Source organism: Parus major, chromosome 2 (assembly GCF_001522545.3).
Source record: "Parus major isolate Abel chromosome 2, Parus_major1.1, whole genome shotgun sequence".
In the NCBI taxonomy this organism is placed as follows: domain Eukaryota; kingdom Metazoa; phylum Chordata; class Aves; order Passeriformes; family Paridae; genus Parus; species Parus major.
In genome coordinates, this window is record NC_031769.1 from 18,841,253 (window position 1) to 18,856,836 (window position 15,584).

The 15,584-nt window shown below is 37.9% G+C and overlaps 1 protein-coding gene across 1 annotated transcript in view; it reads right to left on the bottom strand.

Moving 5' to 3' along the window:
- Positions 1 to 15,584, bottom strand: part of PLXDC2 (plexin domain containing 2) — a 253,479-nt gene that overhangs the window by 153,969 nt on the left and 83,926 nt on the right. The window lies entirely within an intron of this gene.

Below are 15,584 nucleotides of genomic sequence, written 5' to 3' on the forward strand. Positions count from 1 at the left end.
GCTGTGGACAAAGAACTTGCATGTTTTAATTTACAGAACAGTCTATATGCATACTATGATCTGTTACTTACTGTTCCGTGAATGTATGTGACATAAATCATTACGAAAATCACTTAGTCAAGGCATTGACAAAATAGCAGAGTGGTTTCCATGCACACAAGGAAGAAATGAAATGACTGTGCATGTTGAGTCCAGCAGGATGCCTAGATTCCAGGAAAAAAGCAAAAGGTAATTTACTGATGAAATCTAATATACAGCAGTACCATAAAACTGCTAGTCAAGCAGGCTCCCCTTGCTTCTGCTGGAAAATTCAAACATTAGAAAATTCATAAAAAGAATTCTAATATTCTACTGCAAGATACATCATATAGCAAATAAATTGGCACCCTTAAATCTCACAAAGTGATCTAGAAGCCATACATTTGGCATTATATTTAACAGGAGTACTTGCTGGTGCTCTGCAAAGAGCTGATTAGTCACAGCACGCAGTTTCCTTTAGTTTTCAGCTATTGAACAACACTTAAAAAGTTAAACTCATATTAAATATTTATCTGATATTTATTGTTCCATGTAAGCAATTGCTGCAAATGCCACAGGAATACTATTCTGTTGCCAGAAAGAAGATGCAGTGGCAAACAGGCTGGAAGAAAGCCCATGAGGCAACATCTGAGTTGAAACATGAATTTGTGAACCCTTTGGCCAGGATTGCTCAACATGACTGAGAATTTCACATTTTTCAGATGGCTGACTGCAGCATCTTAAAGAGGCATAAATTTTGCAGGGTGATCTATTGACTCTTTCTGAACATCATTCCATCCAGAACATATCCCCACAGACATCCTCCAACACTTGATCTCCTGGTTCTTCTCATTAGTAAGCTCAGTTCATTCCTGACATTATACTATCTTCAGATAGTTCAAGATTTAGAGTTATAATCACTTTGTGTGATGCAAATGCAAGTGTATAAATGCATTGTATATGTAGAATGTAAATGCAAGTGTGCAGCTTCCTGAAGATCTTATGATTTCAGTGCAGCTGTGCATGCTTAGGGTGCCTTTGATGTCAGGCTGCTTCTAGTACAGGGTGGTGTCTGACTGGAGGTGCTAACCTTTCTGAAACATCCAGCTGTGGAAAACTGAATTGAAATCAACTGCAACAGACTCTTGCACTTCTGGAAACAGGTAGTGCTACATTCCCAGAAATGTATGTGCCTCACACAACATCAGGTGGAGGAGATAATCTCCCCAGCTTTTTACTGCAACTCTGAAGGTTTCTCTGGCTTTAATGTTACAGAGTTAATTTCCCTCCAGGGCAAAAATCTTTTCTGCCCTGACCAACCTGAAATCTTTTAAACCTGAAATATTCTGTGTGATCAATACCATTATCTATTTGAGCTATTCAGGTAGTCTGGCTGCCTTAAAATAACTTCTGTTTTGATGTTTTGAAAATATCCTAAACTTTAATTTGGCATACAAGTAACCTGATTTTTTTCTCTAGCACCCGCTAACACATTGCCTGCTCTGAAATTCCCCGTTGTTGCTAGGAAAGGCAGCACTGAGTCAGTGTCAGACATCTACATTTTCAGATCAGTAACTCCTATTTGTGGGGAGAAGAAAGCCTTGCCAGAAAGGACAAAGTTCAAGAACACAACATCCCCCATTAGCATAGTTCTCTTCTAGTCAAAATAACTTCTTAATGTCTTTATTTGAAATTAATCCCTCCCCCCAATCAAATCCAGATGTCCTGTGTTTGTTTATTTATTTACATTTTTTAGAAGCAGAAAGTGGTGTAGGAATGGTGAGAAACAGTTTGAAGCTCTGAGAAGAAGCTTTGATGCCAGAAGCACTGTTAAAACTGCTGTAAAACATTTTGTCTTCTCAACCTAAATACTATGAAGTGTATATACCCAAGCTAACTACAAAAAAAAAAATCAACAAAAAACCAAAAATTAAGTCCTTCTAAACACTTTCTAGGTATTTAATTTATTGTGATTCTAACCAACTGCAGCTGCTTTCTCCCTTACTTATTGAAAATGCAATCAGCAATAAAGTTAATTTGTGTCTAACCAAAGCTCTTGCACTAACCAATTACTTACAGATGTCAAATCTCCAAGTGAAATTTTTGCCACCTGTTTTCAATTTCAGGATTGGCAGTTTCATATTTCCACAGCTTACTGACCTGGTGTGGGTCTATACCATCTGTTGTTGTATTCTCCAACAATGAATATGCTCAGTTTCCACAAGACATCAACAACACCCAAATAATTTTATCAGGAAGTTTTCTCCTTTATATAAGGAGTCATCCAAAATATCGTAATGTGGTAGTATCAAAACTATCTTCCACATTAAAAAGAAGCTTTAGATGAAACAATGAGTATTTTTCATTAAGTGGTTTCATTCAAGGTGTGAATATGGTTTATTTGCATGTCAAATTAAGTATATCAAGATGCTTCCAGGAACTGTCCAGACCAACCTTCACTGCATTTTTATTTGGATATCTATCAATTATCAAGCAAAAATATTTGGTATGGCCTGAAAATCTTTGAGAGAGCCCATTAGCTCTTTTTTTTTTTTTTCTCACTGGTCTGCAAAGGTTACATTGCTAAGTAGTTTTGCAAAACATTCTTTTCTATTTTAGGATGAGATTTATTCTACAAGATGTATTACCAACATTGCTTTAGCTATGACTCATCTATAAGCTAATTTCAAAATGTATTCTCATTATTATGATTACTAGTTGGTACTTTTAAGAGAAACCAGTTATGGAAAAGGAGCAGTTATCCTAGTTGCAGCATGAACCTCTAGGGGATGCTGTGTATATTAAATTTACACTGCATTTTTACTTTTGAATTCCTTCCACTGTAGAAATCCCAGCTGAGACTAGCCCAGGGCTGGTGGTTGGTTGATGATATTATTTTTCACTTATATAACCAGAGTGGGTAAGTTCCAGTGCTGTTGACAAGGTCCAGGGTGGTAGATGATAACAGTAGATGGCAGATGATGCAGGATGACCGTCCCATCTTTTCCACTGCTGCATAAAGAGTTAAGCATGTGATAAATTAGGCTGTGCTCTGAGGTAAAGTGAGCACCTTCTCTCTCCTCAGGTAGCCCATGACCAGAGGAGGCTGCAGGGCTTTGGAAGAGCAGGAGGTGTGAGATGGGTATTGTTTCCACACCACTGGAGCTGGCTATCAGAGGTGGAAAGGCAGAACCTCAAACATGAATGGCAGAGTGGGCATGAGTCACAGACTCTAGACGTGCTAGGGTGGGAGAGAAGAATGACTTTTTGCTAAGACACTAAAATTCTTAAAATTATTTTCCCTACTTCAACAGCAACCACAAAGATTCAATGCAGTCTTCTCCCCAGTGCAGGAAATGACGGGTTCCCCAGATCTCTCCCTCGTTCATGAGGCAATTGAAACCATTGTCTCCAAAAGAAGCTTCTGAGCATTCCCCTTGGGTGCAGTATTGGTAGAGACAAGAGACAGCACAAGATCAAAAAGCACTTTCCAGACAGCCACAGCTCTTCCAAGCCTGTCAGACTGCAGTTACAGCTCTTGTGCTAATGGTGATAAACACTGAACCCTTTACTCCTCATAACTATTTGATTAACCTTCTGCCATACCACTGGCTATGGCTCAGTCTCTAGAAGAGGGAGGGAGACTTTGGCATCAATTTGGAGGCACTAGAGTTTTTATGTATTTTGTTTAAAGAACTCCTCCAGGCAGAAATTAGGCAGGCTTGTGGCCCACTTGCTGCAATGTCCTCTGACCTCAGTTAACACTGACATAAAACTAGAAGAATGCTGTGGACTGGAGCACAGCTATTGCCATTGTACAGGAGTGCATCTGAGGTCAGAATCTGACTCAAACTGCTTGCCAAAGACTGCAAAATATTATGAAAGAATGGCTAACAGAAGCTACCCACACCCAGTGAGATGTGGATGTTCAGCTGAGAAGCAGATGTTTGAAGGGTCAGTACTTCTGTAATAAGTAAACACATTTATTGTAATGTAGAGCACTGAGCTAATAATATAAATACCAAGTAGGACACTTGAAATACTGTGAAAACAACAGAATACGTCTGAAAAATAACTACAACAAATGCTTGTTTTTCTCTAGAAAGATCACAGGATCAGCAGCTGTTTACTGCTTCAGCACAGCAATTACAACGTAAGCTTAGCCAATGTTTCCAATAAAGCCTGCTCCCATCCATTCCATTTCTAATAATCTGTGACATTTTTTCCTGGGTCTAATATTCAGAGAGTTTTCTGTCCAAAACACTAGCTGAGTTACTCTCAGAGCAAGGCCAAAGGACCACGTGCTCTCCTTTTTAGATGCAGTTAGCTAAAACTAATTCACTTCGTTCTTTGCAAAGACCCCCTGCTTCCTACTCAGCAGTATAATTGTAGAATGCAAATAAGGGAGTTTCTGAAGACTAAAGATGTTAATTAGAAACAAAAAAACCCTCCCCCACATACACAGAAAAGAAAAGAAAAAGAAAAAAAAGCCTTGCCAGAACAAAAGAAATCTTTTAATTTACTTTTGTTTCTAGAATTTGGCTAAATAAGTACATTGATATGATAGCCAAGCTTTCAGCTAAGAAGACACCCACACAGATTCAAGAACAGATCCAATATTTGCACTTCTGCTGACTTTGGTGGGCTCTGGGCCAGGCTCAATAAGGCAAATAAAGCATCACTTTCACCAGGGTTCCTGCTTATCTGCATCCCTGTGCAGTTCTCCATAAGCTCTGACACTTTCAGAGTGAAAACACTTTTATTGTTTCTTCAAGCCTCTCCTGCACCATCAGCAGAAGCCTGAGCAGCGGCTCTGGAGTGCCCAGCTGGGGTGAGGAGAGGCTGCTGCTCCCAGGGGCTGCCTGTACACATGTCTGTCCCTGTCCCTGGGGTGCCTTGCTCCACCTGCCCCCACCCATCCATTTCAGGACTCTCCATCTGGAGAGGTTAGAAATGGGTACAGAGCATCATAGTCAAGAAGAGAGACTCTTGTATTTACTGCACTATCTTCTCAGACCTCTTCAAAACTGCAAAAATACATAAACATGCTCAAATGTGGGAGCAGTATTCTCACCAGACCAGTCTAACTACTCCACCTTGTATTATTCTACACGCCAACTATTTTAGTTTGATTTCTCATTTTATTCAACATGTAATAACAAAAGCATCATTCACTCTCTCTTTTTTTTCAGGAGAGAAGGTGGCTAAAAACCACAGTGTAAATGCAAACACACATGCACATTTTTGCTAGCATATCTGAAGTTTTGCAGACATGTCTCCCTCCTCCTTCCTTTTCCTTGGCTAAAGAAAGAAAAAGGGACATGTCCATTATTGTTGAGAATTTTAAAAATAAAGCCATGCTTACACTTCCTCAGAACTCCCTTTCCCAAGCAAGGACTTCCACTCTAAGGAGTGAAGCTACTACAGAAGCAAACAAACTAAGCATCCCATTAAAAACCAGCAAAGAACTCCTCCTAATCCATTCCAATGTGCCTAATTCTCTCTTTAGACCTGCAGTTTTGCATGTGCCAGCCTGGGTTCAGCTGGGGTGAACAAAACTCGTTTGCTGACTCCATTAAACAGGTAAAATTTTGGACCAGCTCAGGAAGAAACTGCATGTAGTGCAACATACTCTTCTGTTTCGGTGAAAATAATTTCCTTTAGCTTCTGTAGTCTATAAAGGTGCACATGTGTTTCTGATAAATTGGGGGATCCTCCTCTGTCCCTGAAGTAGGAAATGTGAATACAGATGTTAATACAGTTAAATAGAGTCAATATTAGAAAACTCAGGAGCTGGACTGAGCAACCAAATTTAAAAAGTGATTTGGGCAATGTCAGACAACAGGATGAAAGATTAAATTTTTGTCTGAGCATCAGCTAGCACCCTCTGGTTAATGGCATGCAGGGGGGAAAGTTCGCAGGTAAATGTCTCATCACCAGCTCTATATCTGAATTTTAAATCAGTTTTAAGTTATACAACTGCTTGCAGAGTTCCGCATTACTGACTTCTACAAAGATTTACTCCTGATGTTGTCTAGGTGTTTAATGTGGTTTTACCTAGAGTTCTTTTTTTCTACTGCTTGGATAAGTTTCCTCAAATAGAGTTCAGAAAGCCCTACTTTTAATCAGATGTCAGAAATGTTGGGGATTTTGGGGCTCAAGGCTGTTAGGATTTGTACAGTTATGCACTTCCACCTTGCAGCTCTGGTTCAGAAAAACACAGATAAGTGAAAAGGGATGTAACAGATACATGGATGATTTGCTTATTTTCATTGGCTGAATATTGTCACATGGAGAAAATAAAAATGGTTTTAAAAAACAATTAAGATTTAAAACACAGCTGGACAGTTACAGACACATAATTTAAAAGCATGAATCACATGTGAGCTCTAATGCTTGGTCTCAGAATGTGAAGAGGTGATCGCATGGAAAGGAGTATAGCCCAGTCTACCATGAAAGATTGAATTATGAAAACAGTCACTAGCTTTAGTTGTACTTCCCTAATTCAGAGTGAGATTGATTTATTTATTGCACTGTAGAGGCCTGCAGGACAAGGCCAATGACCCTGACAGAGGCTTTCACAACACAGTTGTGTACATGTCCTGCTTCAAAACAAAGGAAAGGTACAAACAGAGCTGGAAGGCTAATTCCTTTCATATACCAACCTTTCATACAAAAATTATTTAATGTAGTAGCCTCATGATATTCCTTTAAACAGTAGATTTCAACAGATAAATCACTTGAAAAAATACACATAAACCAAGTGTCCAACTTCAGCTTCTTAAGGAGACCTGGATATAAGGATGCAGTGATGTACAAATAAGTTCTAAATGGAAAGCTTGTGACTGGAAAGAAAAACAAATAAAGAACTTAAGTATAAGGTTTTATTCAATATAAAGAAGTTGCAAACTTGTTGGAGTTTAGGGCAACATAAACACAGATTTTGGGAAAATATCTTAATAATATTTAAATGATTTTCATGTATATTTTCTTCCTTTTCAAAGGCAGGGGTTTGCTTCCTTTTAAACAATATTGAGAGTAAGAACTCTCATCATTATTAATGTCTGTTAGATGAAATTTTATCAAGTAACATTTTACCTATTTTAAAATATTTTCTCCCTATTTTGGTAAAGCAATTAATCTAGATTAGTGTAAATTGACTACCTGTTAAATTAGCTCAAGAATGCATGGGAAAATCCTTCAGGTTAATATCCAGTTGCTCAGCTGTGTTCTGGAAAATGCTGCAAACAATATTCTCCAGGATACAAAACCTCTTCAGCAAGCTAAGCAAGTTTTACCAGTAATTACGTTATTAATCTTCAGTGTGACTTCAGTGATTTTGTGATTCCTAGAAGTATCAAAAAGTGTAATTATACATTATACATTAGCCTCTTTAATGTTGTAAAATACTGATGTAAAACAAAGATCTTGTTCAGCAGAAAGGAAATTCAGTCCATACACAGAGTCAAAATATTATTTACTCTCTGGATTTCCAGAGGTAGAAGAGAGGATTTAACATGACAACTACTATCACAGTACTAAAGCTCAAGTGTATTCAACATGCAGTCAGTCCATTAGGAGTAATAGACCAAAAAAACTGACAAATTAATATGGAGATTTTTGTATTTTAAAAGCAAAGTCAGCAAAACTCAGTGAAATCCAGCAAGCACTTTGTTGCCATTACCCATTCTCATGGAAATTGTTGTTCTAATATACAGCTGTATATAAACCTACAATTACACTCAACCCATTTTCTATCTGTTCTCAGTCATTTACTCTGCAGAGACAGACAAATTACAATCTATTTCTCTTGTCTAATATTTGTGTGGAAAACAGTCTCCTGCTATGGACTATTGCTTCTTGGCTGGGTGTACGTGTTAGAAGGCATTTATGGACCTGAAGAATAAGGGTGTCAGTATAAAGAATGAAGGACAGGAAAAGTATCTTCACTCAATATATTTCCATTTTGTTTCACAAAACATGAATTTGAGCCAGCAGCAGCCTATGTATGAGCGCACTGTAATAAAGGTGAGGATTCTTGGACATACACTGAGATTAATGGAATCTACACTGAACATTAATTAATTCTCACATTAGTTAGAAAAAAAAAGCGCAAAATTAGGTAATTTAGAAAAAATTTAGGCAATATAAATGAAAGATTTTATCTATCCTGTGTCATCTTCTAGCTTTCTTAATAACCTTGTAGTTCAGCATTACAAAATGCAGATAGTCAAAGCACCAAGTGTGTAACTTTTACCTTTCCGTGACACATCCATAAGTCTGACTATTAAAAACACATAGTAAATCTCGGGAAATTCATCAGCTCTACATGTGCTCATGTGCTGCATTCCACACAGCTACAACAAGAACACAAAAGGTGTCAATAAACTGGGCCAAACTTGCTCAAGGGTAGAATCTCAACTGATTGGATAATTCTGCCCCAAAACAATCAACACTTCTGTAAAAGTAATTACAACCTGAATACAAAGTTCTCACAAATACATGGCAGTTTCCTTAGCACTTCAGTGGTCACGTATTTTCCAGGGTTTATAACCTGGATTTTGGGCTGTTTAGTTTTCAAAGTGTAAGTGCTGAATTTTTCTTCCCCATTTTACCTGGACACAGTGTTTCGTGGGATGTTATTAAACCAAGTCACTCTGTGAAGTTCAGCTCTCCAGGTAAGCTGGCAGTGCTGTCAAGGGCTATTCCAGAGCTCTGCAAAGCGCTGCAAACCTTAATTTCTAAATGCAACTCACCAGAGGCTGAATATACACTGTGAGATCCAACACAGTGAGTTCTTGTTAATAAACTACTTATTAGTGATGGTTTAATAGCACCAGTATTTTCTAATGCCTCTCAGTTCTTCTGATTGCTGAAATCATGGTGTCTTTATGCACTAGATTCTGAATCAAATAAATCCCTGGTGTGATTTGGATGTGAGGCAACTTATTACAGATATTTCCCTATACATTCAAAATATCTCTAGAAGGACAAACTTGGTAAATTTATCACTCTGAGACTGTGCTATGTCCTCAAAACAAGAATCCAACCTTGCAAGCAGATTGCTGCCTCTTTTGTTCATGCCCAAAGGATATGTTAAGAACATGGGAAAGCCTCAGCTGAGCTGCACTGGCAGCATAAATTGCCTTTTCATGAAGAAATATCAAAGAAGAAGCTAGGGACCAATGGAGCGAGTGATTCAAAGAAAATTTTTCGTCAGGAAAAGTTCTCAAAAAATGTCAGTGGTGTTATACCAGCTGGAGTAGAAGGGGAACCTTTCACACTGCCTTACACATCACCTCACTCAATGCATTGCATTCCCTGTGGACACACTGACCAGTGATAGAAAACATCTCTAGTTGCAAATATGTGGAGATGTTCACATTAACAATGCCCTGCAAGAAGTTTTCTCAAGATAGCAATCATTCTAAAATTTAAAATGGAAATGATACAAATGTCTCTTGGTATTTATAAGATCAGGAAAGTATCCAGTTACCCTGTTTGCTACATGATTAAATTTAATGCATTTCTAAAGAGAAGCAATATTTTTCTTGATTCACCTAAAATATATTAATAAAATAACAAAATCTTACAACCCTATTGTTAATATTTTTTCACATGATTGCCTTGCTTGCATTTCTGTACCTTAGAAAGCAATCTTTCCTATTGTCTACCCACAAAAGTCTAACTTGATCATAACCATTTTCTCCTGTTAAAAGGAGATTGTATTATTACTCAACCTGAGGGCACCTTTTAACAAATAAACTTTAAAGCAATCTATTTTAGATTTTAAGCTCTTTGGAAACAAATATAGCCTATTACCAACTGCAAGAACCACTAATATTGGCTCATTAAATAGAAACTTGTCTTAGAGCAATTTCTGGATCAGGCAGAAATAATAATCTAGTGTAGACACAGAAATTTTGCACATTCACTAAAACTATCTCTAAGAATGATTTCAACAGTGTAATTCAGAAATTCTGCAAGCTGAGAGATCAAATTTTTAATGTGCCACTTCACTGGAGATTAGAAGACCTTTTGCTGCCTTTGTCCCTGCCTGTCTCCTGCTCCTGCTCCTGCACCCAGCTCTGGTCCAAACAGGCAGAGGTACAAGTGCAAGCAGAGCTTTATTTCAGCATTCCATTCAGCATGCAGGCAGAGGAGGGGTTAGAACTGTGCATGACTATTCTGACACATACCAGAGGGAGCAGGTTTTCCCTTCCCTCTGGTATCGACTGCTGGTCATAACCAGAAGCATTGCAGACATCAGGCACTAAGACCATCGAGGCAGTTTGATGCTCAGAACACTCTTGGCCTCCTGTGTCCAGCTGCTGGTAGAGATGAGGGGTGTGGGTTGCACAGACATCTGTAATGCTGGTATGCTGCAGCATTTTGTTTTAACATCCTGTTTATCCTGGCCTTAATTTTAGCTCATTGCTGGGTAATGATGCAAGAGATTATCTGATGAAGCAGGAACTTGGAACACGAAACCAAATTTCCAGGCAAATCAGATTTTTCATTTTCTCCTTGCAGCTCAAGAGCCCCTTCTGCTCAATCCTGGTAATTGTGTATACCAGATGAAGAACATGGCATTGACAGATGACTTACTACTGCAGTCTTTACTCCAGGATCTTCCACAAGTTCTTATTTTCTGTTGCCAACAGAACCACAAATTATAGAGGACTTGACTTCTTCAGGCTATATATCAAAGTACCTAATATCACATCTTTAATGTGTATCTTTTTCTTTAGTGTAAATCATATTTTTACTGACTAAAAAGCTGAGCAGAGCTGGAGAAAGTGATGAAATTCATGAGTGAAAGGGTAAAACTCAGTTTCCTTTTGAGCAAGTCAGAGAGGAGACATTTCTCTCTTGCTTCCTCTCCTCTCTTCTCATGCAGAAAAATAACATATAAGCACAAGGCAAATATTTTTTTCTCTTTATATAAAAATAAAGATGGTTTAAGGAGTGGAAGGACTTTGGAAATGAAAACCACCAGAGGCTGAAACACAAGCCATAATTAGAACAGAAAGGAAAGGTATTAACAGACTCCCTGAGTTGGAGTGGGTGAGAGGAGCCCCACTGCCAATGGCATTTTAAAGTCTGCAGGGAGCTGCCAGCACACACGAGCCAGGAGTAGAACACACCACTGCTGATGCTTCTCCTGGTCAAGACCCAGGATGGCTGCCTTTGCTACTAACAATCCTTGCAGCCCCAGGATAATTGTGGTTCAGGGACAGACAAACTGGGACAATCCCCCCAGCCCTGTTCTGATGTGGTCTGCACTAAGTGCAAAGCAGGGATGTCACATTACAGGGCTGTCACATTACAGGCTGCATATTCTCTGAGCTATCTATTACTATAGCTATTAATATAGGACTTTACTGTTCAGTGTCTCAGTTTGAGAGAGAATAAAAAAAATTCTAAGTGAAAGGTTTAATAAAGTATCAAAAAATGAACACGTAAAACTGCTTTTCTCAAATGCAAAGTCATACAGCACACCAGGGCTGTGCTCCATATCCATGGTCACAACCACACGCTCAGTAAAGGTGTTTTTCACACTAAAGATATGGGTATGCAGCTCATTTTCAAATCTTCTGGACCATGCCCCAAAAAACAAAGTTGTTCCTTCTGGTTATTTAAGTGTTTTGTTTCCTTTTATTGTCTCAGCAGGCTGTGATCCCAGAAATGACAGTAACAATCTTTTTGGCTTCTGCACACCAAGCTTGTGATTCTGCCATCAAACTGTAAGTTGTACACATATGATTACAACTTTTCAGAGAGCAACTCACAGTACTTGTAGGAAGCAGAAGATAATAGGCTTATAATAGGAAGATAGTGTTACCCAAAATAGCAGTCAGTATAGATATTCATTTTACTGGTGGGAAGACAAGCTGCAAGACAGAAACCTAGAGCATTGCACACTGAAGGAAATGGCTTGCCTGCACTGATGTGTTAAACTCACATCTGCTAGGGTATAGAAAGAATCTCACTTTATATTAGAAAGTAATTAAATCAAAGATGTGCAGCCAAACACAGCTCTGAGAACCATGTGACATATTCCCTTAGACACCTCACTGGTTCACAGGAGAGAATACAATGCCCATTTGAACAAATCACCACTTATACAGCTTTTCATACTGGAATTTCATACCTAGACTGGTCTAACCCAGGCACTAATTTGCCAGATTAACTGTGCTGTGAACAGCTGCTACTCCTTAAAAATATTCTAAGTGCATCTGACTGAAACCAAAGGGACACAGTATGATTTTGTCTTTCATCTCAATAGAAGTAGACCATTCTTCAGGAGAAATTCTCCTAAATCAGGCTATGATGAAAGACCAATGCCAAAAGCAGGCTTTAGCACTGGTCATATAAATTCCTCTCCAAATACCATTATTTCTGCCAAGTTTAATGAAACAGATGGCAAATGCTGCAGCATGTACTTCCCAGCACATACTGGAAAGAATTTGGAAGCACATGTGTAACTGCACCATGCAGTGACATCTGTCTTAGCACTTATCTGTTGTCAATTATGTAACATAATAAAACAGAGATAAAATAACATCTGGGACTGCTGCAACAAGCAGCAGCTTTTAGGAAGTATTAAGGACTTTTTTTTACTTTCTATGAGGTCAGCAATTTTTTTTTTATTCATGTTAGTAGACACACAACTGAGGACAAAAGCTTATTTTAAGCCTCAAAACAGCTGCTGACTGAAATGGAAGATAAATTATTTGAAGAAGTATTTATTGTAATGGTGGGGCATTTTCTTGGGATGTTTAAGTAGTGTATAACAGGCATAAAGGGAATAAGATAACAGCACTTACCAAATTATTACATACACCGAAGATTTAGTTTAGTGTAAAGTATTTTAGCTACATGACATTGCTTTTCAAGATCAGAGCATGTGAGGCTCTACTGCATCTTCAGATTAACCAGATTATTTTATCAGTATAGTGGACCCAGTTACCATGACCTTACAGAGTTTGAATGCTATAGTGAATATACCTATCCCCTTGGATTTTACAGGGATTCTTTAAATTTAGAAATAGATTCAAATCTGTGCTCAATCTACAGGGACAAATTTGAATCTACAGATGCTGCTCCACTGACAATTTACTCTGAAGTGCCAGTGGTTTTGTTGAAGTTAATGAGAATTTTCAATTAATTTAATGAGAGCTGAATTTGTCTTCCATGTGTTGTTCTAACCTAATGAAGAAAATACATTAACTACCTGACAGTCCCAAGGTATTATCTCATAAACTTCTGTGGAAGATGACAATGGACAGACATTTTGGGAACTAATTTGTGAATACTTTGTATCACTTTGGGAAAACCACGTAATTGCTCTTGTTTCAAAGATGTTATACTGAGTTGAATAGCATAAATTGGGGTTTTTGTTTTGATTGGTTGATTTTAGCTTTTTTCCTTTATTTTTTAAGAAAAAAAGAATACTTTCACTTATTTCATGTTTTGATTCAGGCTTGTAATGATGTTTAAACACTATCTGTGGAACAACAGATTTAGACGTGGGAGATAATTCAACTTACATCCATTTGATTTTTAGCAACTTATCAGAGTGAGCTAAAAAGGGGTGACAATTAGTATCAGTTGCACTGTGGCTTCTGCCAAGCCCAGTCAAAACAATTGCAGTTATAAAGATCACACATTAAATATAAAACAAATTAATATACAATTAATGAAATACCATATCTGCAATTTATGCTGTCACTGGCCAGATTTAGACAGAATCATGCACGTTTTAGAGAGTTAGCATTTTTTGACACACGGCCCCTCAGCTGCTTTCATTCAATGAGTATTATATCTCCCTTGTGCTATCCAAATTTCTGCTTTAAGTACCAGCACTTCCTCTCTCTCTAAGCCTAACCTTGCAGGCTCCCAGCAGATATGCAGATGCCACTGCAGTTAGACAAGCAGATGTCTTTGAGCTCAGGGTGAAGTCACTGCCAGCTGTAGTAGTTACTTGGAACATTAGGGAAGAGTTAGCATGCTCCGTGAAGCCTTGTAGATTATTAAATCTTTGTCATAATGGCTCTATTGTAGTTTATTAGTACCTTGATTTTTCCTATGACTACATCAGTTTGTTTCAACCTGACTTTTAGAAAATCAATTCTAAGGATGTTATCCTAAACTACACATGACTGTGGAATACATGCCAAAACCTTGCAGAAACCAGGATTGACAGTTCCAGTTGTGGTAGTCTGAAACAGCAGGTTCACAATCAATTTTTTCTTCTGGCATTTAAGTGCTGTTACTATCCATTAAAAATGTTCAAGTTGGAGTAGAACTGAAGCAAGCACTTGAGTCTTAATGTACCATGTTTTTCTGTGCCACCTACTAGAAGCTCCACGTCCTACCACTCATGCTGTCTAGGACACTGTTCTCCATCTTGATAAGCAATCTTTTGGACTTAGCAACACAGGCTTTTATTATTCCAGCTGTATACCTGGAATATATATATATATATATTTATACTGAAACCCACATGAAACATGAAACTACACACTCTTGAGAGATTAGAGTCATTGTCAACATAAACATTGCATTTTCTCCACCATATGGGTTGCTGCAAACATCTTCCTTTAGACCACAGTTACATCAGCAGGCAATATCGAGCTAAACTATATGCAAACATATAATTTAAAAACTCCCAATCATTCAGAAGTTTATAAGAATTAATCCTTTCATGATGATGATTGTTTTTAAAATATCATTTCAAACTAATTTTATTCTTTGTCTTTATCTCAGTACAAATTTGCCTAGTTAGGTACACATTGAATGAGACATATCACCGACTCAATTTTCAGTGCTCAATTCCAACTGATCAAAATGAAAGGCTTACAAAAATGCTTCTGAAAGTCCCAGTATGCCTGCTTGCATCCTCTAACACTTCCTTTGAAAACATGATCCTTAATGATTTCTGGAGTATCTGAAATGTTTGTTCAGACGCTGGTTTAAGAAATGTGGTCAGGACATTCTACATCCCTTTCTCCTCTAACTTGACACAACATGGATCTCTGTAAAAAATACCGGATGAAAATCTGTTTAATTCCAGCACCTCACCCACACATGCTACAATAAAGTCAATTTTTTTCGGCATGCCTTCCCAAATACTTTCATGTGCCTCTCTGTATGTGTATGGTGACACACTTTCTCCTGAAGATAATGAGAAAGAGAGAATGAAGAATTCTGGTGATGCATTATAGTTATATTAATCAACAGGGTTCTGAAAAGAACTTGGAAGAGGCATGGAATAGGAACAGAAGGGTGGCTTCAAAGTGTAAAACACACTCATAGCAAGAATGTAAGGCTTTAGTCCTCAAGTAAAGTAAATCTGTGGTAATTTTGATAGATCATCAAACTCTTATGGAAAACATCTCAAGCCTCATATATCCAGTTGAATGCATAACAAAAATTTAGATCACCCAAAGGTATAATTCTGTCTCCTTATCTTGTTCACTCATGTAGAAAATTAAATATCTCCATAATTCACAAGCTCCTTCATAAATTGATATATTGGTAGTCAAACAGTAGTTTGGTCT